At 31.2% G+C, this 26,391-nt stretch overlaps 1 pseudogene; it reads right to left on the reverse strand.

Annotated features, from left to right (window-relative positions):
• Positions 1-310: 310 nt before the first annotated feature.
• LOC107850421 lies at positions 311-13,748 on the reverse strand (annotated as a pseudogene).
• Between the last annotated feature and the right edge of the window lie 12,643 nt (positions 13,749-26,391).

A 26,391-nucleotide genomic window follows, 5' to 3' on the forward strand; every position in this document is an offset into this window, starting at 1 on the left:
TTGAAGCACTTCTCTCCAACTTCCAATAGTTGAAGCACTTCTCTTCAACACCCGATATATATATATATATATATATATTTCTTTTACCAAGAAGGATTGATGATGGAATAACTTTACATGGAAAGCCTAAGATCCAATAGCTTTACATTCAAACTGCAATAATTCTAAAAAAGAAATACTACTCAACCTTTATCTGACCAGAAAATAAGGCCAGCAAAAATCGATCCTATGAACAGAAAAATGGCCTATTTAGAATAAAGACACATCTCCCCAACCAATGGACAGTTATATTTCTATAGTAGCTTCCTCTTCAGGCCCCCATTGCAAATTTTGGTGAACCAGTTTCAGGAGAGTTATCGACGTCTGAAACTTCACGTAAAACCTTGCCATGTTTCCTTGACAGTTTCTTGACCCTAGTGACACGTAATCTTAGTTGAGAATCATCAACTGGAACCAGTTTATAAGCTTCATTAAGGACTGGATTCGCCGAGATGTCACTGTTTGGTATATTAGCTTCAGTAAAGACTGGACCCGTTGTAATGTCTCTGTTTGGCATCAGCTCTTCTCCTTCTGGTACTGCTTTCTTCATCAACTCCCAGTCAGCAAAATCCAATTTGAAGATAAAGTGGCTGTATTTAACCTCGCCAGACTTAACTAAACAGGCAGCAGGACCATTCAATTCCTTGGAGGAAGAAAGTGAGAGACATTTTCATCCAGGTCTATGACAATCCGTCCATCTTTCACTAGGAAAGATAGTGCGAGTAAATTGTTATTTCCCACAATATAGTCGAGTATGCAGAATCTGTATATTACAACAACAACTTCAACTCAAATTCAAATATAAACAAGAACACAATCAAGTATCAAATACCCTCAACACAAGATCAAAATAACCTTTCCAAGAGGTGTATTTATTTTTCAGAAAAATAAAGATGAAACAGAAATTGAATAGGCCAAGTCGTCCGAATTCACGGAGTTTCCTTAAGGAAATAATTCCCATCACTGTACCCGAGGTTGTGAAATTTTTCCTCCCAGGATAAAATGGCCAACAATCCAACTATATCGGTACCTCAAATAGTTGGATTCTACGAACGCACTCAACGGTTTTTATGATCACACAGAGTATTTTGATGACAAGAAGAATGTTTTTTAATTCAGAAAATTTCATACTCAAAACCTGTGGAAGAAAGCAGGTTTTTATAGCCATAACATGCCTCTTCGAAAAGGTGGCATTGGTTCAATTTAGAGGTGTGACTTTTTTCGGAAAATTCATGTCTATTTATCCTAAACAGTGCATCTGTTCCTAACAGGTATGTCACTTCGTGAATCAGAGTGTATTTTCGTTGAACAATTACAACTTTCTGTAGCATCTGTTTGAAAACAGTGCATCAATTCATGAAGCAATGCAACCTTCTGCAACAACATCAGTTCGAAAATGTACACCAGTTCATGAAACAGTGGCACCAGTTCATTCAAACCAGTGAAGCAATGCGCTGTATGCATTTATAAATGGAGTTTCAAAAAACTATTTTCGGATTGAATTTATTTATTTCTGTCATATAAAATTTGTTCAAAAATGTAGATCTCATCGATCGATCATTTGACAAATTCAAATCCAAATCCAAAGCCGAGCGAGCGACGACGACGATGGCGCGAGGCATCATCTAGTTCTTGCCTCACTATCCATGTGGAGTTAGTGTTTCTCAATATAAACACCCTCAAGTTCTCTTCTTCCACCAATGTGGGAGAAAGAGTAAACTTTTCAATTTGGGAGTACACTTTCTATTTTTGTGTCTCCTTCCCTCCACTCTTTTACTTTCTATATTTCCATTCACACTTTTTTCATCTACTATGAACCCAACAATCCCCCACATACAATGGCTATTTTTTGTAAAACTTTTACGAACAAGTATGTGATCATCAAGCAAAGACTGATTGCATCTAGATAAGTGTGTTTTCCTTTGAACTTTCCGTAGTGAACATGCATCGGATCCACTCGGTCAATCGGTAGATTTGATATCTTTGAACCATCGAGCTTTAATGTACACTTAGACAACACATGTCACACAACCAGCCTTTTACCGATTATGGTTCTCACGGTTTTGTTCTTTTCAATCATGAACACGTCCTAGTTTCATGAGAGCTTAGAGAATAGGTCTTTACTAACATTCTCTTTAAAGCGGCTTTCACTTCACCCTCACATAGGTGATTTCTAAACGTTCAATCCTGTAGATTAAACTATTTGAAATTTGCCAAATTTAGATAGTCATTAAAATACTTTTCACCTTAAGTCTTATCCTAGTTTACTATGCATTGTCTACATCATGAGAATGGGTTGGGTAATTGACAATGTTGAACCTGTCAGACACAACTTTGTTTGATCTCCTTGAACTTATCTCTTGGGATCTCCAGTCTGCTAGGTAGAGTTACCTTCATACTAACTCATCCTAGGCCTTAAACCCATTCCCTTGGATGTTCTTTCCACTCCTTCTCTAGATAGGCTTTTTGTAAGTGGATCCGACACATTATCTTTTGACTTTACATAGTCAATAGAGATAATTCCACTAGAGAGAAGTTCTCTAACAGTATTATGTCTCCGTCATATGTGACGAGATTTCCATTGTACATCATGTTCCCTGCGCTACCTATTGCCGCTTGGCTATCACAGTGTATACATACTGGTGCCACTGGCTTGGGCCAATACGGAATATCTTCCAAGAAATTCTGGAGTCATTCTGCTTCTTCATCAGCTTTATCTAATGGGATAAATTCAGATTCCATTATAGAGCGAGCGATACAAGTCTGTTTGGATGATTTCCAAGAAACTTCTCCTCCACCGATAGTAAATACATATCCACTTGTGGATTTTACTTTGTTCGATCCGGTGATCCGATTTACATCACTATATCCTTCAAGTACCGCAGGATATTTATTATAATGCAACACATAGTTTTTAGTGTATTTAAGATACCCCAAAACTCTTTTCATAGTCATCCAATGAGTTTTGTTGGGATTAATCATGTACCGACTTAATTACTAATTACACATGCTATGTCTGGTCGTGTACAGTTCATTATATACATTAAACATCCTAATACTCTTGCGTACTTCAATAGTGAGTCACTTTCACCTTCATTCTTTTGAAGTGCAGAGTTCACATCCAATGAAGTCTTGAAAATACCGAATTTCATTTACTTGAACTTGTCAAGTACTTTTTCGATATAATGAGACTGTGACAATGCTAACCCTTGTAGAGTTCGATGGATTCTTATACCTAAGATCACATCTGTAACCCCAAGGTCTTTCATATCAAACTTGCTCTCGAGCATTCGTTTGGTTGCATTTATATCATAAATATCTTTGCTGATGATCAACATATCATCCATATATAAACAAACAATGACTTGGTGATTTGGTGTGTCTTTAATATATACACATTTATCACATTCATTTATCTTGAATCCGTTTGCCAACATGATTTGGTCAAACTTTGCATGTCATTGCTTAGGTGCTTGTTTTAGTCCATAAAGTGACTTAACAAGTTTACACACCTTATTTTCTTTTCCTGGAATCACAAAACCCTCATGTTGTTCCATGTATATTTTTTCCTTCAAATCTCCATTTAGGAATGCGATCTTCACATCCATTTGATGGATTTGAAAATCATATACCGCTGCCAAGGCAATTAACATTCGAATTGAGGTTATCCTTGTTAATGATGAGTATGTATCAAAGTAATCAAGGCCTTCCTTCTGTTTGAAGGCTTTTACTACAAGTCTTGCCTTATATTTATCAATAGTACCATCCGCCTTTCTTTTCCTTTTGAAGATCCATTTAGAACCTAAAGGTTTATTTTTGAGAGGAAGGTCAACCAATTCTCATGTATGGTTGCTTAAGATTGAATCTATCATACTATTGACTGCCTCTTTCCAAAAGGATGAGTCTGACGACGACATCGCTTCTTTAAATATTTGAGGTTCATTCTCTAAGAGAAATATTACAAAATCTGATCCAAATGAAGTTGACGTTCTTTGACGTGTACTACGTTTTGAATTTTCTTTATTATGTACATTCTCACTTGGTTCATCTCGGGGTCGTTTAGATCCTCCACTAGACTGTTCATGTCTAATTTTATACGGGTAAATATTTTTAAAGAATTCAGCATTGTCTGATTCAATTACCGTATTTTCATTAATACCTGGATGTTCGGATTTATGAACCAAAAATTGACATGCTTTACTACTTTTCGCATATCCTATGAACACACAGTCCACCGTTTTAGGTCCTATCTTAACTCTTTTAGGTATAGGAACTTGAACCTTCGCTAGACACCCCCATACTTTGAAATATTTCAAGTTGGGTTTTCTTCCTTTTTATTTTTCGTAAGGAATTGATTGTGTCTTACTATGGGGAACTCTGTTGAGTATACGATTGGCTTTAAGGATAGCCTCCCCCTATAAGTTTTGCGTTAAACCAAAACTTATAAGTAAGGCATTCATCATTTCCTTCAAAGTTTGGTTTTTCTTTTTCGCAATTCCATTAGATTGAGGTGAATATGGGGCCGTAGTTTGATGGATTATTCCATTCTCTACACATATTTGCGCAAAGGGAGATTCATATTCTCCGCCCCTATCACTTCTTATTATTTTGATCTTTTTGTCTAACTGATTTTTAACTTCAGTTTTATATTGCCTAAACGTATCTATTGCTTCATCCTTACTATTTAGCAAGTAGACATAACAATATATAGTTCAATAGTCAATAAAAGTTAGGAAATACTTTTTCCCACCATGTAATGGTGTTGACTTCATATCACAAATGTATTTGTGTATTAAGTCTAAGGAATTGGAATTTCTTTAAACGGACTTATAAGGATGCTTGGCATACTTCGATTCCAGACACGTTTGACACTTTGATTTATTGCACTCAAAGTTTAGCAAAATTTCTAAGTTAATCAGTTTTTGTAACGTTTTATAATTAACATGGCCTAAACGTTCATGCCATAAATCATAAGACTTAAGAAAATAAGAAGAATTTGAACTTTTATTTATTTCAACAGTCATTACATTCATCTTATAAAGTCCTTCGATCAGATAGCCTTTCCCTGCATACATTTCTCCTTTGCTAATTATAATTTTTTCAGAAACGGTTACACATTTGAATTCATTCTTATCTAGGAGTGAAACAAAAATTAAGCTCCTACGTAACTCCAGAACATATAACACATTATTCAGTGTCAAGACCTTGTCGGAAGTCATCTATAAGCAAATTTTTCCTGTTTCCTCCACCTTAGTAGTAGCAGAGTTAGCCATGTAGATCATTTCTTCTGCTTGAGCCGAAGCAAATGACGAAAACAACTCTTTGTTAGCACATACATGGCGGGTAGCACCAGAATCTATCCACTATTCGCGAGGATTCCCCACCAAGTTGCATTCTGAGAACATAGCACACAAATCATCCCCTTCTTTGTCGGATTCAATCATATTTGCTTGATCATTTTTCTTGCCTTTCTTCGGGGCTCGACAATCTGTGGACTTGTGGCCAATTTTGCCACAATTAAAGTATTTTCCCTTGAACTTTTTTTTGGGTTGATTGTTTTCATGTTCAACTTTCTTTTTTTTCTTCGAATTGTTTTGGTCATCTTCTACAATATGTGCTCCATTAATTGTAGAATTCCCTTTTGACCTTCTCTCGGCAGCTTTATTGTCCTCTTCAATACGCAGTCGAATAATAAAATCTTCAACAGTCAATCTCCTTGCGTTTTTGCTTTAAGTAGTTTTTGAAGTCTTTCCATAAATGTGGTAGCTTCTCTACTATCGCTGCTGCTTGGAAAGCATCAATTACAATTAAACCTACAAAATAGTTTATGTGAGTATAAGAACATTTTTAATTTATTCAACTAAGGTATTTTTTATAGATATACCTTCTGCTAGGAGATCATGTGTGATGACTTGCAACTCTTGTACTTGAGAGACAACAGATTTGCTATCTATTATTTTGAAGTCCAGGAACCGTGCAACAAGGAATTTCTTAATTCCTGCATCCTCCGTCTTAAATTTTTGTTCAAGTGCCCCCCACAGTTCCTTTGATGTCTTGGTTCCACTTAAACATTGTAGAGGTTGTCTTGGAGACCACTCAGAATATAATTCCTGCAAAGGAAGTCCGAATGTTTCCAAGCTTTTACAATAACAAAGCGGTATTTGTCCGAGGTTCCCTTGGGCACCTCAGGAGCGTCTTCGCTAGTGAACCGTTGCAGACATAAAGTGGTGAGGTAAAAGAATATCTTTTGCTGCCACCGCTTAAAGTCAATGCCCGAAAATTTTTTGGACTTCTCTGCCGGTGCCATTGTTGGCGAAGCATTTGTGAGACTTGATATGGCAATATTAGTTGCCCCCACAGACGTTGTTTTATCCATAATTTGACTTTCAGTTGCCATTTTTCTGTCACCACAAGACAAAAAATACTTAGTATTTTTAGAATACTACTTATAAAAATTAAGCAACTTTAAATTTTTCTTCTTTTTTCTAGTTAACAATGAAGTTTTTATGACTTCCAATTGTCAACCAAATGATATTTAACTTGTGATGAAGTGTTTATGACTTCAAATCACTAGTTAAGTTCAGGCGGAGTAGAAAGTAAAAACTTTAATCTCCAAAAATAAGCTATACAGATTCTATAATAGTCTTATTTCCTTAAGATTGTTATTTCCCATACTATAGTCAGGTATGCAGAATCTGTATATTACAACAACAACTTTAACTCGAGTTCAAGTATAAACAAGAACACAATCAAGTATCAAATACCCTCAACACAAAATCAAAATGACCTTTCCAAGAGGTGTATTTATTTTTCAGAAAAATAAAGATGAAACAGAAATTGAATAGACCAAATCGTCTGAATTTACGGAGATTCCTTAAGGAAATAATTCCCCTCACTGTACCCGAGGTTGTGGAATTTTTTCTCCAAAGATAAAATGGCCAACAATCCAACTATATCGGTACCTCAAATAGTCGGATTCTACGAATGCACTCAACGGTTTTTATGATCACACAGAGTATTTTGATGATAAGAAGAATATTTTTTAATTCAGAAAATTTCATACTCAAAACCTATGAAAGAAAGTAGATTTTTATAGTTATAACATGCCTCTTCGAAAAGGTGGCATTGGTTCAATTTAGAGGTGTGACTTTTTCCTGAAAATGCATGTCTGTTTATCCTAAACAGTGCATCTGTTCCGAACAGGTATGTCACTTTGTGAATCAGAGTGTATTTTTGTTGAACAATTACAACTTTCTGTAGCATCTGTTCGAAAATAGTACATCAATTCATGAAGCAGTGCAACCTTCTACAGCAACATCAGTTCGAAAATGTACACCAGTTCATGAAACAGTGGCACCAATTCATTCAAACCAGTGAAGCAATGCACTGCATGCATTTATAAATGGAGTTTCAAAAAACTATTTTCAGATTGAATTTATTTATTTCTGTCAAATAAAATTTGTCCAAAAAGATAGATCTCATCGATCGATCATTTGACAAATCCAAATCCAAATCCAAAGCCGAGCGAGCGACGACGACGAAGGCGCTAGGCATCATTTAGTTCTTACCTCACTATCCATGTGGAGTTAGTGTTTCTCAATATAAACACCCTCAAGTTCTCTTCTTCCACCAATGTGGGAGAAAGAGTAAACTTTTCAATTTGGGAGTACACTTTCCATTTTTGTGTCTCCTTCCCTCCACTCTTTTACTCTCCATATTTCCATTCACACTTCTTTCATCTACTATGAACCCAACATAAATTCTCTATACTTTGTGTAAAGCTTTTTTGTGTAGTATGAGATTCTCAAGCTTAACTCTCTTTTTGTTCCTTATGATCTGAAACATGGTTGATATGTTCTTGTCTGTATCTATTATCTACTCCGTGTTAACATCAAGCTCCTTTGGTTGAGCACGCAAGTACAGATTTTGCACTTGTTTTACGTGTATACTTACACTTCTTAACTTCACGGTCCATGGTGTTATTTAGTATGTATTCGGGTATAAGAATCTGTATATAAGAAATACAAACTTCAACACTAGTTCAAGTCCAAGACAAGAACACGTATGGAGTTCCTTAACACCTTCAACACTAGTGTTTGATCTCCTTGAACCTAGATCTTAGGATCTCTAGTCTGCTAGGTAGAGTTACCATCATGCTACTTGTCCTAGGCCTTAAACCTATTCCCTTGGATGTCCTTTCCACTCCTTCTCTAGATAGGCCTTTTGTAAGTGGATCCGACACATTATCCTTTGAATTTGCATAGTAAACAGTGATAGTTTCACTAGAGAGAAGTTACCTAACGATATTATGTCTCCGTCGTATATGATGAGATTTACCGTTGTACATCATGCTCCCTGCCCTATCTATTGCCACTTGGCTATCACAGTGTATACATACTGGTGCCACTGGTTTGAGCCAATAAGAAATATCTTCCAAGAAATTCCGGAGTCATTCTGCTTCTTCACCGGCTTTATCTAATACAATAAATTCAGATTTCATTGTAGAGCGAGCAATACAAGTCTGTTTAGATGATTTCCAAGAGACTTCTCCTCCACCGATAGTAAATGCATATCCACTTATGGATTTTACTTCGTTCGATCTGGTGATCCAATTTTCATCACTATATCCTTTGATTACCACGGGATATTTATTATAATGCAAGGCATAGTCTTGAGTCTATTTAAGATACCCCAAAACTCTTTTCATTTCCATCCAATGAGTTTTGTTGGGATTACTCATGTACCGACTTAATTTACTAATAGTGCATGCTATGTCTGATCGTGTACAGTTTATTATATATATTAAACATCCCAATACTTTTGCGTACTCCAATTGCAAGTCACTTTTACCTTCATTCTTTCGAAGTGCAAAGCTCACATCCAATGGAGTCTTGGCAATATCGAATTTCATATACTTGAATTTGTCAAGTACATTTTTGATATGATGATACTGTGACAATGCCAACCCTTGTGGAGTTCTATGGATTCTTATTCCTAAGATCACATCCGCAACTCTAAGATCTTTCATATCAAACTTGCTCTCGAGCATTCGTTTCATTGCATTTATGTCTGAAATATCTCTACTGATGATCAACATATCATCCACACATAAACACAAAATGACTTGGTGATTTGAAGTGTCTTTAATATAAACACATTTATCACATTCATTTATCTTGAATCTGTTTGCCAACATAGTTTGGTCAAACTTTGCATGTCATTGCTTAGGTGCTTATTTTAGTCTATAAAGTGACTTAACAAGTTTACACACCTTATTTTTCTTTTCTTGGAACCACAAAAACCTCAAGTTGTTCCATGTAAATTTCTTTCTCTAATTCTCCATTTAGAAATACGGTTTCCACATCCATTTGATGGATTTCAAGATAATATACCGTCGCCAAGGCAATTAACATTCGGATCGATGTTATCCTTGTTACCGACGAGTATGTATCAACGTAATCAAGGCATTTTTTTTATTTGAAGTCTTTTACTACAAGTCTTGCCTTGTATTTGTCAATGGTACCATCCACTTTCATTTTCCTTTTAAAGATCCATTTAGAACCTAAAGGTTTATTTCCTGGAGGAAGATCAACCAATTCCCATGTATGGTTACTTAAAATTGAATCAATCTCACTATTGACTGCCTCTTTCCAAAAGGATGAAGCTAATAATGACATCGTTTCTTTAAATGTTTGAGGCTCATTTTTTAAGAGAAATGTTACAAAATCTGAACCAAACGATTGACGTTCTTTGACGTGTACTACATCTTGGATTTTCTTCACTGTGTACATTCTCACTTGGTTCATATTGAGGTCGTTTAGACCCCCCACTAGACTGTTCATGTCTAATTTTATACGGATAAATATTTTTTAAAAAATCAGCATTATCTTAATTAATTATCGTATTTTCATTAATATCCGAATGTTTGGATTTATGAACCAAAAATTGATATGCTTTACTACTTTTAGCATATCCTATGAACACACAATCCATCGTCTTATGTCCTATCTTAACCTTTTTAGGCATACGAACTTGGACCTTTGCTAGACACCCCCATACTTTGAAATATTTCAAGTTGAGTTTCCTTCCTTTCTATTTTTCACAAGGAATTGATTGTGTCTTACTATGGGGAACTCTATTGAGTATGCGATTGGCTGTAAGAATAGTCTCCCCTCACAAGTTCTGCCGTAAACCTGAACTTATAAGTAAGGCATTCATCATTTCCTTCAAAGTTCAATTTTTTCTGCAATTCCATTAGATTGAGGTGAATACGGGGCCGTAGTTTGATGGAAAATTCCATTCTCTACACATATTTCGGTGAAGGGAGATTCATATTCTCCTCCCCTATCACTTTTTATTATTTTTATCTTTTTCTCTAACTGATTTTCAACTTCAGTTTTTTATTGCTTAAATGCATCTATTGCTTCATCCTTACTATTTAGCAAATAGACATAACAATATCTATTGCAATCGTCAATAAAAGTTATGAAATACTTTTTCCTACCACGTGATGGTGTTGACTTCATATCACAAATATCAGTGTGCATTAAGTCTAAGGGATTGAAATTCTTTTCAACGGACTTATAAGGATGCTTTGCATACTTTGATTCCACACACGTTTGACACTTTAATTTATTGCTTGGCAAAACTGCTAAGTTAATCAGTTTTCGTAATGTTTTGTAATTAACATGGCCTAAACATTCATGCCACAAATCATAAGAATCAAGCAAGTAAGAATAAATTAAACTTTTATTGATTTCAATATTCATTACATTCATTTTGAATAGGCCCTCATTGAGGTAGTCTTTTCCTACATACACTTTTCCTTTACTAAGTACTATTTTTTCAAAAATAAAAACACATTTGAATTTGTTCTTGTCTAGAAGTGAAATAGAAATCAAGTTCTTCCTTAACTCCGGAACATACAAGACATTGTTAAGTGTCAACACTTTGCCGAAAGTCATCTTCAAGCAAACTTTTCCAGTTCCTTCTACTTTAGCGGTAGTGGAGTTAGCCATGTAGATCGTTTCTTCTACTTGAGCCGGAGCGAACGTCGAAAATAACTCTTTGTTAGCACATACATGGTCGGTGGCACCAAAATCCATCACCATTCACGAGGATTTCCCACTAAATTGCATCGAAAAGCATAGCACATAGATCATCGCATTCTTTATTGGACTCAATCAAATTTGCTTGGTTCTTTTTGTTCCTTTCTTAGGGGCACGACAATCCGTAGATTTATGGCCAATCTTGCCACAATTGAAGCACTTTTCCTTGAATTTCTTCTTGGGTTGATTTCTTCCATGTTCAACTTTCTTCCTTTTTTTAGAATTGTTTTGGTCATCTTCTACAATATGTGCTCCATTAATTGTAGAATTCCATTTTAACCTTCTCTCAGCAACCTTATTATCATCTTCAATACGTAGTCAGACAATAATATCTTCGACAGTCATCTCCTTACGTTTGTGCTTCAAGTAGTTTTTAAAGTTTTTCCACATAGGTGGTAGTTTCTCAATTATCGTTGCTACCTGAAATGCATCATTCACAATCAAACCTACAAAATAGTTTATGTGAGTACTAAGAACATTTTCAATTTGTTCAATAAAGGTATTTTTTAAAGATATACCTTCCGCTAGGAGATCATAGATGATTACTTGTAATTCCTGCACTTGAGAGTCAATTGACTTGCTATCTATCATTTTAAAGTCTAGGAACCTTTCAACGAAGAATTTCTTAATTCTCGCATCCTCTGTCTTATATTTTCATTCTAGTGCCCCCCACAATTCCTTCAATGTCTTAGTTCCACTATAAACATTATAGAGGTCATCTTGGAGACCACTCAAGATATAATTTCTGTAGAAGTTTGAGTATTTCCAAGCCTCTACTATTATGAAATGCTCTTTGTCTGAGATTCCCTCGAGCACCTCAGGAGCATCCTCACTAGTGAACCTTTGAAGACATAGAGTGGTGAGGTAAAAGAACATCTTTTGCTGCCATCTCTTGAAGTCAATGCCCACAAACTTTTTGGGCTTCTCCACAGGTGCCATAGGTTGCGGAGCATTTGCTCGACTTGTCGTGGCAATGGTAGTTTCCGCCATAGTCGTAGCATTATGCATTTGACTATCATTTGACATTTTTCCTGTCACCACAAGACAGTAAATTTAGTATTTTCATAGTACTACTAATAAAGTTAAACAACTTTAAACTTTTCTTCTTATTTCTAGTTTAACGGTGAAGTTTTTATGACTTCCAATCGTCACCCAAATTATCTTTAACTTGTCATGAAAATTTTATTTCTTCAAATCACTAGTTAAGTTCAAACGGAGTAGAAAGCTAAAAGCTTTAATCTCCATAAACAAGCAATACAGATTCTTAAACAGTAAAATTTATTGCTTAAGATTGTTATTTAGTATGTATTCGGGTACAATAATCTATATATAAGTAATACAAACTTCAACACTAGTTCAAATCCAAGACAAAAATACTTATGAAGTTCCTTAACACCTTCAACACTAGATTATGAATAATCTGTCTAAGAAGTATGTTAATGTTCAGAAAAGAGATGAAATAGAATTTTAAGGCCAAGTCCCCCGACTTCACGGAGTGTCCTTAAGGAATAATTTTCCTCACTGTACCCGAGGTTATGGAATCTTCCTCCCAGGATAAAATGGCCTTCAATCCGAACAATAACGGTAACTCAAATTGTTGTATTCAATGAACTCACTCAACGATTTGATTGATCACACAGAATATTTTTTTTAAGACAAGAAGAGAGTTTTTTATTTCAGAAAATTTGTGTCTAAACATGTGGATGAAAGTAGGTTTATATAGCCTATCAGATGCTTATTCGAAAAGGTGGCAATGGATCAGTTAAAAGGTGTGACCTTTTTGGAAAATCATGTCTGTTCGTCCAAAGAATGTGTCTTTTCCGAACATGCATACCATTTCATGAAACAATGTGTCATTTCGTTGAAAGCTTGCATCCCTTCCGAAGCATCACTTCATTTTTGCATAGCATTTTGAAACAGTGTCAACCACTGGCAAATGGAGGATAAAAAACACAGAAAAGTTATGTTTTTCTATTTTTGGATTAAATTTCTGTCAAATAAACTTTGTCCAAAAAGATAGATCTCATTGATCATTTGCCAAATCCAAATTCAAAGCCGAGCGAGCGAGCGACAACGGCGCAAGACATTTCTTATTTCTTGCCTCACTTACAAGTGGAATAAGTGTTTCTTAATATAAACACTTGAAAGTCACATTCTCCCACCAATGTGGGAGAATTAGTAAACTTGTCATTTTAGAGTACACTTTTCATTTTAGTGTTTTTCTTCTCTATTTTTTTCTTCCACTTGGTTCCTTCCATTTTCCATTCACACTTTTCATATACATTCAACCCAACACATGGTTCCAATCATGGTGTGGCAACCACTACCATTACTAAGAATGGGTGACACAACAAGTCCAATTTTCTTCCAGCGTAATGTATTTGCATTCTTAGAGAGACTCTGTGCACTTCATGACCCATAAACACGTAGCAAAGAGGAGACGAACATAGAAAGTGTGATACCATCAGCATTATATGATCTAACAAAAGTCACCAAAGTTCTGGTAAGATCAAACGATGCCTCTGCATCTGCAACTTGCTCTCTTGGCTTTTTGACTTCATTGTGAGAGCTTTCAATTTCTTTCATAATTTTCTCGAACTTCTTTGAATCAACACTACCAATATCATCTTTACCTTCAGAAATACTGTTTTGAATTGTAGAGTATTTGCAATTAAGGCTGGGCATTCGGTTTTTTTGGTTTGATAGTTTAATATTGGTTTGATTTTTTGATTTTTGGATTGACAAAAATGACAACCGTAACCAAATCGAAATAAATTCTGCTCGGTTATTTCGAATTTTTATTTCGATTTTGAAGATTAAAGTAGTGAACCTCTCTTTGTTATAACTGGGCATTAAAAATTAATTATTATTTTTTAAAAAGAAATAATTCAAACATATTTTTCATTCCCAAATATAAATAACTCAACATAGATGAAACTAAATGATATAACCATTAGTTTAACATAATATATAACTTCATTATGTATAAGTTTGCATAAACAATCGGAACTCGGAAGATTGGTCGCTGCCAGAAAGACCACAGTCAGCACTGCAGGCTCCATCCCACAATGGTTGCCTGGTCGGCGGCTCTGGTGTTGTTGTACAGACTACGATCTCGTCAGCAATCTATGGTTCAATCGATTATTCGACTATTGGACTGATGTATGTCGTTAGTTGTATGTGACGTGCTATTCCTATTAATTATTAGGGTTGCTATTATATATTTATATTATATTATTATATATTAATTATATATATATATAATAAAAAATATATATTATTAATTATTTATAGAATTTTGGTTAATCGGTTTATCCGAATTATTTTTTTTTGAAAAAATAAAAACCAAATTGTTTAATCGAATTTCAAAAATTGAAAATCGAAATCGATCTGAAAATCGAAAAATCAAACCGAAATTAAAATTTTCGGTTTAAACCAAAATATGCCCAGCCCTGGTTGCAACGAGAATCCCTCTTGCTTGAAATTTTGGTTGCTCAGTTGAATCATTCAGCAAATCAATTTTTGCTATTCGATTTGCCATATCTATGGAAAAATATTTATCCATCTATAATCTATATCTATAATTTATAATCTATATCTATAATATATAATACACTAAAAGTGTGAAGACCCTTGGACTGTTTCCCAAATAAAGGGTTCTTATTGTTTTTGTTTTTGTTTATGTCAAATTTTATAAAAGAAAGGACTGGTTTACTTTTTCTAAAAAAAATATTGGTACTTTTTTATTTTTGTGACTTCTTCCAAAAAAATAAAAAAATAAAAGGTATATTTGTATTAAACGTGACTTTTCCAAAATAAAATTAAAAAAAAATATTTTAAAATATATGAAATTTAAAAACCTTACTTAAATATTAACAAGTGTCCCTTTTAATTTCTGATTCCTTCACTTCTATAAAAAGTATTGTAATTTTGAGATTTTCACCTCGACTCTCTTTTGCTGTGATATTTTATCTTAGTTATATGATTGATGTTCATTTAACTTAATTCGATTGCATGTCTAGATTGGTGGATGCTTGATTTTCTAACCCTACATACATACATACATACATACATACATACATACATACATACATGTATGTATGTATGTATGAATGTATATATCTTCTTTATTTTCATTCAAAATCATTCTTTAGGGTCAAATTTTCACTCAGAAAAAAATTAATTGGATTAAAATTGAAGTTTTATGATCACTATTATATTTTTTTTTATAGTTTACAGGTCGTAGATGAATGTCGGTTGGCTTTGAAGAATTTCTTATGCAAAGATTAGGTTTAATTGTATTGTTTTGATATATTTATTATCTTATTATTTTATTTTAATTTAAAGATGCTAGATGAATATGGATCAGCTTTGAAATTTTTTTTTAAGGTACAGGTTAGGTTTAGTTGTATTATCATAATATCTCAATTAGTTTGTTATTTTGTGATAGTTTACAGGTGATAGATAAATGTTGGTCGGCTTTGATGAATTTTTTAATATAAAGGTTAAGTTTAGTTGTATTATTTTCATATCTTTATTATCATATTATTTTGCTATTGTTTACAGGTGGTAGATGAGTATCAGACGACTTTGAGAAGATTTTTGTGTGTAAAGATTATATTTAATTGTATTATTTTGATGTCTCTATCATTGTATTGTTTTGTTTCAATTTACAGATGGTAGATAAATATCGATCGACTTTTTAAAATATTTTTGATAAAGATTAGGTTTAATAAATAAATTCTCCGTCTTTACATATTCAAAAGATATTAAATTTAATTATTGAATTCATCTTTATTATTTAAACAAATATCATATTTAGTGTAATGTTTGAACTCATTAAAGTGAGATAAACGCGCAAAGTGCCTACACCTAAACTAGTAAACTCAATACGCGGCACCTCTATTTATAATAGTACAAAACCTAATTTAACTAGGACTACAAAATTTATTCCAATATGACTTAGGAGAAACAAATTCTAACTTGGCATGAATAAAATAAATATCAAATCCTAAATAAACTTGGTTTCCTGCTCCAACTTTGAATTATTATTCCAACATCCTTGATGGAACCTCTCGTCCACGTTTTGGAGAACTTGTGTCAATCGTCGTGTGTTTCTCCTTTTCCATCTCAATTCTCAAACCATATGAGTTCTACAAGCACAATGACTAGTTATAAATTGTCAAATGTCGTGCCTGTTTGGCCCTTACAAATTAAAACCATATGAGGTTTATTTATTGTTTTGACGATATTCATCATTTCACGACAATTTTGAGCTGTTTACTATTCCCTATGCTTGTCGTTGCTGGGCTCGAAATAATTAGGTGTGATGTGAAAGCTAGCAAAGTAAATTAAGACGTTAAATAAGAAGACATGTGAGAAAAACATTAAAAAATGTTACAAATACTCAGTCATTATTCCAGCCCAATCTAATGGTAATCAACTGACAAACGTGGTCGGAGAGCAAAAAACTGAAGTTGAACTTTTTCTTTCTTCCCTCTTTGGTGAAAGTTCTCTCAATCTCGTATGTGTTAATGTCTTAATTACCAATAAGCATGAATAATTCTCTCACAAATAGTCATATATATAAGTCTGTTGATGTGGCATCACTGCGGACCTATGGTATACAATATGGGTGCTTAAGCACCCATTGCTTTTTAGAGAAACACTATAACTTAGGTATAAAATATAGTAATTTATTTAAATATATTGATTGAGCACCCACTCTATGTAGCAATTTTCATATTAAAATATTTGAGCACCCATGATTTAAAATTTTTGAATCCGTCACTGTGTGGCATACTTCAAAGACTATCATTCACACTTTATTTTTTATACTTTTTTAGCCTATTGCTCCATTTTAATTTTTTCCTTTTAACTCTACCCATTAATTGTGTATGTTCATAACACTTATTGCTATTATTATATTCAATGTACATTTTTTCTGTGGCAAAACTTTACCAATTTAGTTACATGGAAGTCGAAATGGTACATATATAATAAATATCTTCTATCACGTGGAGGCTGAAATGATAAATTTTATCTCATTGTTTGACATTTTATGTTTGTTTTCTATTTATTTTATAAAACATTTTCAAAAATGGAAGCAATTAAGTGCATTATTCATACGGATGGATCATGTCCTTTAAAACATCAATTAAAACAAGTACACATTTGAGTGAATGGAAAATGAGAAGATCAAAAGCCTTTTATTTTCCAAAACAATTTAGTTTTTTAGCATATAAAATAAGATGATTTGAGAATATGGCTTCTTTACTTTGCCTCTTCTCCTTCTGAAATGTGATTTCATTAAGAAAATAGAAAGAAATATTACATCATGGTCCTGATAAGAAATTTGTTGGGTTTCCGAAATCGAGAGGCGTCATAAGGAAGCCTAAAGTTTGCAAATTAAGAAGGTGATAATTCAGATAATAAAATATAAATTAAAAATAAAATATTATTGGTATAATTTGGTCAACTGGCCTACACATGAAAACTAATATTAAAGAAAATATAAAACTATTGGGAGAAAATCTCCCTCTAAACAAGACTCGTAAATGACTACATTGTAGATGATATTGTGTTATTGTATGAGAAGAGGGTCTTCTATTTATAAATTTCCAAAATCTTTCCTCCAACAAAAAGGTTTGTCAAATATGAAAAAGTTGTATATTTTTCTTTCAGGAAAAGTAAAAGTAATTATGATATTACTTTTATTTTCCTTTCAAGAAAAAGTAAAACTTAAATTTGGTAAGAAAATCAGGACAAAAATCCTAACAAAATTTGTGCGTAATGACAAAGGTTGTGACCGTCAAAAGATGTGATGTAATGAATGGGGTTGCTCCTCTATCCTCTCTTAATTAAAAGGTATAGAAAAATTTTTGATACGGAGTACTACCCTGAATTGGCTTTATTATCCAATGCGAATCCAAATTAGACGGGCTTTATATGAATATTAGATAATAAATGAAAAAAAAATTAAGAGACAAACATTTCTTCGAAGATAAAAGGTTTTTGAAGATGGTATTGCAATAGGAGGAATGCTGAAATTTATAGAAAAAGTGCTGAAAATGTTAAAAGGCAAGAAGAATTATTTGGAGAAGTAATCAATCTATTTTCAAAATTCATATCTAATTACGAGAATAATAAGGGAAAATCTATTTCGTACTTTGAAAGAAGATATTATTCCTTTAACGTAGGGGGAGAAGGAAGATCAATAAGGTAATATGAGAGTAACAATGTAAATAAAATGAACGAAAAAGACAACAAAATTAAGAAGGTATCAAACCTAAAAAGAGGATCCATAATTAGGGTCAAGACATTATTTCGTCCATCTTTACTCTAATAATCTCTTTCATTCTTTTATGCATTTATTGTTTGATTTTTTCATGTGTATTCTTTTTAATTAAAAATAATCTTCTCAGCATTAAATTTAAAATATTAAAAGTCACTAAAAAAATTATTAAGTGTGAACGATTAAACATGAAGATGTCAACAACTTCATACCACCTCTTAATTCTTACTAGAATAATAATAAAGAGTGTTCTAAAGCTTATGCCTCCTTATATTCATCAGTTAGTTAAATATGTTACTTTGTACAAATAAATTCTATAGATGATTACATTGAATACAAACATATATAGAATTTATAGGATTAAATTGAATATATGTTGTTTTTATTTTGTTGTCAGATATCTATCTTTATTTTGCATCATAATTACTAGAGTTGAGGATTGTAAAAATTGTAGAGTATTGTAAGTAAATTTTTACAAATAAAAGATAATCATGAATGCTTACTTTATTACATCGTAACCGTTTCATTAGCTAGAATTTAGTAAAATTATTTAAGGCAGTTTTAATGGACATATTATTACAATTTTTAGTCATACATGCACCCATATTTTTCTTTCTTTTGTCTCTTTTTAATATATGTCAATAATCAATAATGTTTGTGTAAATTTTATATTTTGATGATATAATAGCTTATAAAAAATATTTAGCATATAAATGTACATAAAATTTTCATATATTCAGTTTCCTATCAACTCAAAGTTATAGGATTAAATTGAATATGTGTTGTTTTTATTATTGTTGTTAGATATCTATCTTTATTTTGTATCATAATTACTAGAGTTGAGGATTGTAAAAATTGTAGAGTACTGCAAGTATATTTATACATGATTAAGTATAAAGGATAATCATGAATGCTTACTTTACTACATCGTAACTGTTTCATTTGCTAGAATTTAGTAAAATTATTTAAGGCAGTGTGAATGAACATATTGTTACAATTTTTAGTCATACAAGCACCCATATTTCTCTTTCTTTTGTCTCTTTTTAATATATGTCAATAAATAATAATGTTCATGTAAGTTGAGAAAATTGAAGGAAAGGTGTCTTTTAAGCCTTGAATGAAGGATTGGTGATATTAACTAACTTAAAGGGTCAAACATAATTAAAAAACTTGATTAGGTTAATTGTGGACTTGATTAATATTTTTCAAACTTTTTAATCTTTTCAAAAATACAAATTAACCCACACCCACAAAACTTTTCTCTCTCTGCAAATCAATCTCTCTTCTCTCTTTCTCTCGATAGTTTCTCTCTCTAACTTCTCCCAACCAACAACTTTCTAAATTTCTCCTTTCAATCTAATGCAACTTCAACCTCTGACAACAAATAGTTTTGAGTTCTTGTCCGTTCCTTTTTTACTTTCAACCATCAGTCGACGTGACAACATTCTCCGGTGACAATAACTTCGAGTTCTTCATCATTTCTTTTCGATTTTCACAGGTAAAAAATTAGGGCTTTTAAGTTATGACGAAAACGAGGAATTTGATTTGTTGGTGTTTGTTATTTTTTATGTTTTTTGTTATTTTTTTAATGCTTGTTATTTTTTAGTTGAATTTCTCATCTGGATGTATCTGCTACTATTGTTTTTTAACAACGGATAAAATATGTAACATGACAACATATATGACTAATCTATTGCACAGATTAGTAATCTATTGCAACATATATGACTAATATGTTGCGCAGATTAGTAATCTGTTGCAACATCATGACTAATCTGTTGCAACATATATGACTAATCTTTTGCAACATACATGACTAATCTGTTGTAACAGATGAGTAATCTATTGCAACAAATATGACTAATTTGTTGCAACAAATGAGTAATCTGTTGCAACATATATGACTAATCTGTTACAACAAATTACTCATCTATTGGATTCGTTTTATAGTGTTGTAACATGAATCCAACATATGGGTCATCTGTTGCAACAAATTAGTTATATATTGCAACAGATTACTCACTTGTTGCAATAGATGACTCATATGTTGGATTCATGTTGTAGGTTCTATCCATTGTAGCAGTAGCAGATACATCAAATAAGAAATTCAATAAAAAATCATAATTTTACTTACAAAATAAGCTATGAAGTAATGTCCAAGTGATATACGAACAAAATTTGACCTAAAAAAAATTTAAAAATTTCAACAGGGGCACAACGAATAAGTAAAACACATGACAAATTTCATGAAATAGGTAAAGAAGACAAAAATAATATACCATACATTAAAATGCAAAAGGATCAAGGGGACAAACGTTTGAGTTCTCCTAAAAAAATTTAAGTTTCCTAGTATTTTAATTACTTTCTAATAGTTGACCCATCTGTTACAACAGATTTTCTATCTGTTTGATAATTTCCAACAGATGAATCATCTGATGCAATATGTTAGTCATCTGTTGATTCAAATTAAGTAATTATTAGTAATAACTAAATTGATTTAGCTAAAATTAAAGACGTCTCTACGACAATGGGACAAACATTTGTGTTCTCCTAAAAATATTTGAGTTCCCTAGTATTTTAATTATTTTCCAACTGATTATCTATTTGTTGCAAAAAGTTAGTCATCTGTTGCAACAGATATTTATAACAGGTAAGTCATTTGTGTATTCAAATTAAGCAATTATTAATAATAACTAAATTAATTTAATTAAAATTGAAGACAAGTCTTTAAATACAAGACCTTAGACAAGAATTGCTTTTCAACATATGTCTTATCTATTTAATAATTTCCAATAGATGAGTCATATGTTGCAACAGATGTCTTTATTTGTTTGATAATTTTCAACAGGGGAGTTAGCTATTGCAACAGGTTAGTCATTTATTGCAACAGATGTCTATATCTGTTTGGTCATTTTCAATAAATGTCTTTAACTGTTTGGTCTTTTCCAACAGATTACTCATCTATTACAGCATGTTATTCATCTATAAGCCATTATTAGTAATAACTAATTGATTTAACTAAAATAAAATATGAATTAATAAGTTCAATTATAGTTTCAATTAATCTCATGGTAATTACACAATCAGCTAAGTATGTTCGTCCTGAGTAGAGTGATCAATTGACCAATTTTATTTGAAATGATTCAAACTAATCCATCATTAGAAATAAAAATATTGATTTAACTAAAATTAAAGATGAACTAGTAAGTTCAATTATGATTTCAATTAATCTCATGGTAAAAATGGTGTATTGATAAATGATGATTTTTTATTATTTCTATTGAATAAATCTTACTACTGATTTATTTTTTCAACAATCAACAATCTGTTGCAACAGATGAACTATATGTTGCAAAAATGAATCAATTACTCCAATAGATGAGTCATATGTTGCAACAGAAGGGTCATATTTTGTAATAGATGGATCATATATTGCAACAAACAGATCATCTGTTGGAAGAACTCAAGGGTCATGACTTTTCGATCATTTAATTAAGAAAATGATTCGTAAATAAATAATATGAAAAAATTATGATAAACACAATTTTGTAGCTAGTTAATTTAAATAACTAAAATACCAAAAAGATGAAAAGTTATGACTTTTCACCTTTTTTGTATTTAAATCTATTTTTTAATTTAAATAATCGAAAAGTCACCAAGTTCGATTTAATTAAGAGATATAATTATTAAAAAAAAAATAGGTGAACGATCGTGATTTTTTACGTAACACACTGCACTACTCACTCATTCAATCTTTTATAAATAGGTCTCCTTAGCTCTATCTCTTGCATCTTGTCTTGCATAAAACCGTCATTATATCTTCAATCACTTCTCTTTCAAAAATAAATTTCTTGTTCGTCTGTTGAGGTATGTTTTATTTTCTTATTCTAATATGAAAATTATTAACATGCATCTATTTTCTAGTTAAGTTTTACATTTTTTTTGTTAAACTACCAGTTCGTACTATATGTGGTTTAGTGTTTTACGTTATTTGTTCATGCATATTCTAGATATGACTGATCTGATTTGGTACATGGCGATTCTATTTGACACCGTGTAGGAACTTGAAAGGCTGGTCATGAACTCGAGTGAGAGTTGGGCGCCACGACAGCAAGGGTGCTTCGTGAGATTCGAAGGCTGAGGGGTCTACTGTCCAATGGATTTTTGATTGACAATAATAATAATAATAATAATAATAATAATATTAATAATAATAATAATAATAATAAGGTTATATATTTTTTTATCATTTGTAATTTATTTTATTGGATCTACCTAATGTTGTAAATTTTTTTTATGTAATGAATGAGAAAATCTTTATTTGGTCGACTGAGTTTATTTTTATTTTTTTTCATTCTGCCTATTTTTTTAAGATGCTGAGAGGTGTAGATTTTTGAGCATTCAGGAGTGAAAAGAGTCAATTACAAGAAAAAAAGTGCTTGGTTGAGAGCAAGGTCATAGACTAAAATTAAATAACAACACAAGATTATTTACTATTACAACAAAATTAAACATAGATTGATAACAGATGGCTCATCTATTGCAACAGATGGGTAATCTATTAGAAATGACCAAGTAGTTAAAGACATCTATTGCAACAGATTGATCGTCTGTCGCAATAAATTAGTAAGATATTAAAAATAACCAGATAGATAAAGATATCTGTTGCAATAGATTAGTCATCTATTGCAACAAATTAGTAATCTGTTGGAAATGACAAACAAATAAAGTCATATATTGCAACAGATTGGTCATCTGTTGGAAATGACCAACAGATAAAGACATTTGTTACAACAGATGACCAAGCTATTGCAACATATGTATATATCTGTTTGATAATTTTCAACAGATGACTCGTCTGTTGCAATAGGTTAAATCTATTGCAATAGGTTATACACTTAAATGATCATGTAATTACTATGAGATTAATTGAAATTATAATTATTAAATCAATTTAGTTATTACTAATAATGGCATAATTTGAACCATTTTAAATAAAATTAGTCAATTCATCACTCTACTCAAAACGAATACACTAGGATGATCGTGTAATTAATATGAAAATAATTAAAATCGTAATTGAACTTATCAATTCATCTTTAATTTTAGTTAAATCAATGTTGTTATTACTAATAATGTCTTAATTTGAATCATTTCAAATAAAATTGATCAATTAACACTTTACTCAAAACGAATACACTTAGATGATCAAGTAATTACTATGAGATTAATTGAAATCGTAATTAAATTTTCAATTCATCTTTAATTTTAGTTAAATCAATTTAGTTATTACTAATAATTACTTAATTTTAATTATTTCAAATCAAATTGGTCAATTGATCATTCTACTTAAGACGAAACACTTAGTTGATCATGTAATAACTATAAAATTAATTGAAATTGTAAGTGAACTTACTAATTCATCTTTAATTTTAGCTAAATCAATATAGTTATTTCTAATTATGGCTTGGCTTGAATCATTTCAAATGAAATTGGTCAATTGATCACTCTACTCAGGACGAACACACTTAGTTGATCATGTAATTACCATGAGATTAATCGAAATAGTAATTGAACTTATTAATACTAGTTAAATCAATTTAGTTATTACTTATATAATGGCTTAATATGAATCAATAGATGACTAAGATGTTGTAAAAGATGAGTAATCTGTTGAAAATGATCAAATAGATAAAGACATCTATTGCAACAAATTAGTCATCTATTACAACAGATTAGTAATCTGTTGGAAATAACAAATAGATATAGTCATATGTTGCAACGGATTGGTCATCTGTTGGAAATGACCAACAGATAAAGACATTTGTTACAACAGATGACTAATATATTGCAACATATATGTATATCTATTTGATAATTTTCAACAGATGACTCATCTGTTGCAACAGATTAAATCTGTTGCAATATGTTATACACTTAAATGATCATGTAATTACTATGAGATTAATTGAAATTGTAATTATTAAATTAATTTAGCTATTACTAATATGGCTTAATTTGAATCATTTCAAATAAAATTAGTCAATTGATCACTCTATTCAGAACGAACACACTAAGATGATCGTGTAATTAATATGAGAAAAATTGAAATCGTAATTGAACCTATCAATTCATCTTTAATTTTAGTTATATCAATGTAGTTATTACTAATAATATCTTAATTTGAATCATTTCAAATAAAATTGATCAATTAACACTTTACTCAAGACGAATACACTTAGATGATTATGTAATAACTATGAGATTAATTGAAATCGTAATTAAAATTATCAATTCATCTTTAATTTTAGTTAAATTATTTTAATTATTACTAGTAATTGCTTGGTTTTAATTATTTCAAATAAAATTGGTCAATTGATCATTCTACTTAAGACGAAACACTTAGTTGATCATGTAATTACTATAGAATTAATTGAAATTGTAAGTCAACTTACTAATTCATCTTTAATTCTAGTTAAATCAATATAGTTATTTCTAATTATGGTTTGATTTTAATCATTTCAAATAAAATTGGTCAATTGATCACTTTACTCAAGACGAACACACTTAGTTGATAGTGTAATTACCATGAGATTAATTGAAACTGTAATTGAACTTATTAATTCATGTTTAATTCTAGTTAAATAAATTTAGTTATTACTAATATAATGGCTTAATATGAATCAATAGATGACTAACATGTTACAACAGATGAGTAATCTGTTGAAAATGACTAAACAGATAAAGACATTTATTGAAAATGACCAAACAGATAAAGACATCTATTGGAAATGACCAAACAAATATAGACATATGTTGCAATAGATGACTAACCTATTGCAATAAATGACTCATCTATTGAAAATTATGAAACAAATATAGACATCTGTTGCAACAGATGACTTATCTGTTGAAAATTATCAAACATATAGGATATATGTTGGAAAATAATTTAAAATACTAAAGGTCAGATATTTTTAAGAGAACTCAAATGTTTGTCCCCTTGTCTAAGGTCTTGTCTTTAATTTTAGTTAAATCAATTTAGTTATTACTAATAATTGTTTAATTTAAATCATTTTAAATAGAATTTATCAATTGATCATTCTATTAAGGACGAATACATTAATTGAAATTGTAAGTGGACTTATCAATTCATCTTTAATTTAGTCAAAATCAATTTAGTTATTACTAATAATGACTTAATTTTGAATCATTTGAAATAAAATTGGTCGATTGATCACTCTCTTCGAGACAAATACACATAGTTGATCATGTAATTACTATGAGATTAATTGAAATTGTAAGTGAACTTGTAGATTCATTTTTAATTTTAGTTATATCAATTTAGTTATTACGAATAATGGCTTAATTTGATCCATTTCAAATAAAATTGGTCAATTGATCACTCTACTCATGACGAATATACTTAGTTGATCATTTAATTACTATGAGATTAATTGAAATTGTAAGTTTATCTTTAATTTTAGTTAAAATCAATTTAGTTATTACTACTAATTTCTGAATTTGAATTATTTCAAATAAAATTGGCCGATTGATCATTCTACTCGGAACGAATACACTTAGTTAATCATGTAATTACGATGAGATTAATTGAAACTGTAAGTGAATTCATTAATTCATGTTTAATTTTAGTTAAATCAACATAGTTATTACTAATAATGGCTTAATTTGAATCATTTAAAATAAAATTGGTCAATTAATTATTCTACTAAGGATGAAACACTTAATTGATCATTTAATTACTGAGATTAATTGAACTTACTAATTCATCTTTAGTTTTAATTAAATCAATGTGGTTATTTCTAATAATGGTTTAATTTGAATTATTTCACAGAAAATTGATCAATTAACCATTCTACTCAGTACGAAACACTTAATTGATCATGTAATTACTACGAAATTAATTAAAATCGTAATTGAACTTACTAA

The sequence above is a fragment of the Capsicum annuum genome, chromosome 12, assembly GCF_002878395.1.
Source record: "Capsicum annuum cultivar UCD-10X-F1 chromosome 12, UCD10Xv1.1, whole genome shotgun sequence".
NCBI classification, from domain to species: domain Eukaryota; kingdom Viridiplantae; phylum Streptophyta; class Magnoliopsida; order Solanales; family Solanaceae; genus Capsicum; species Capsicum annuum.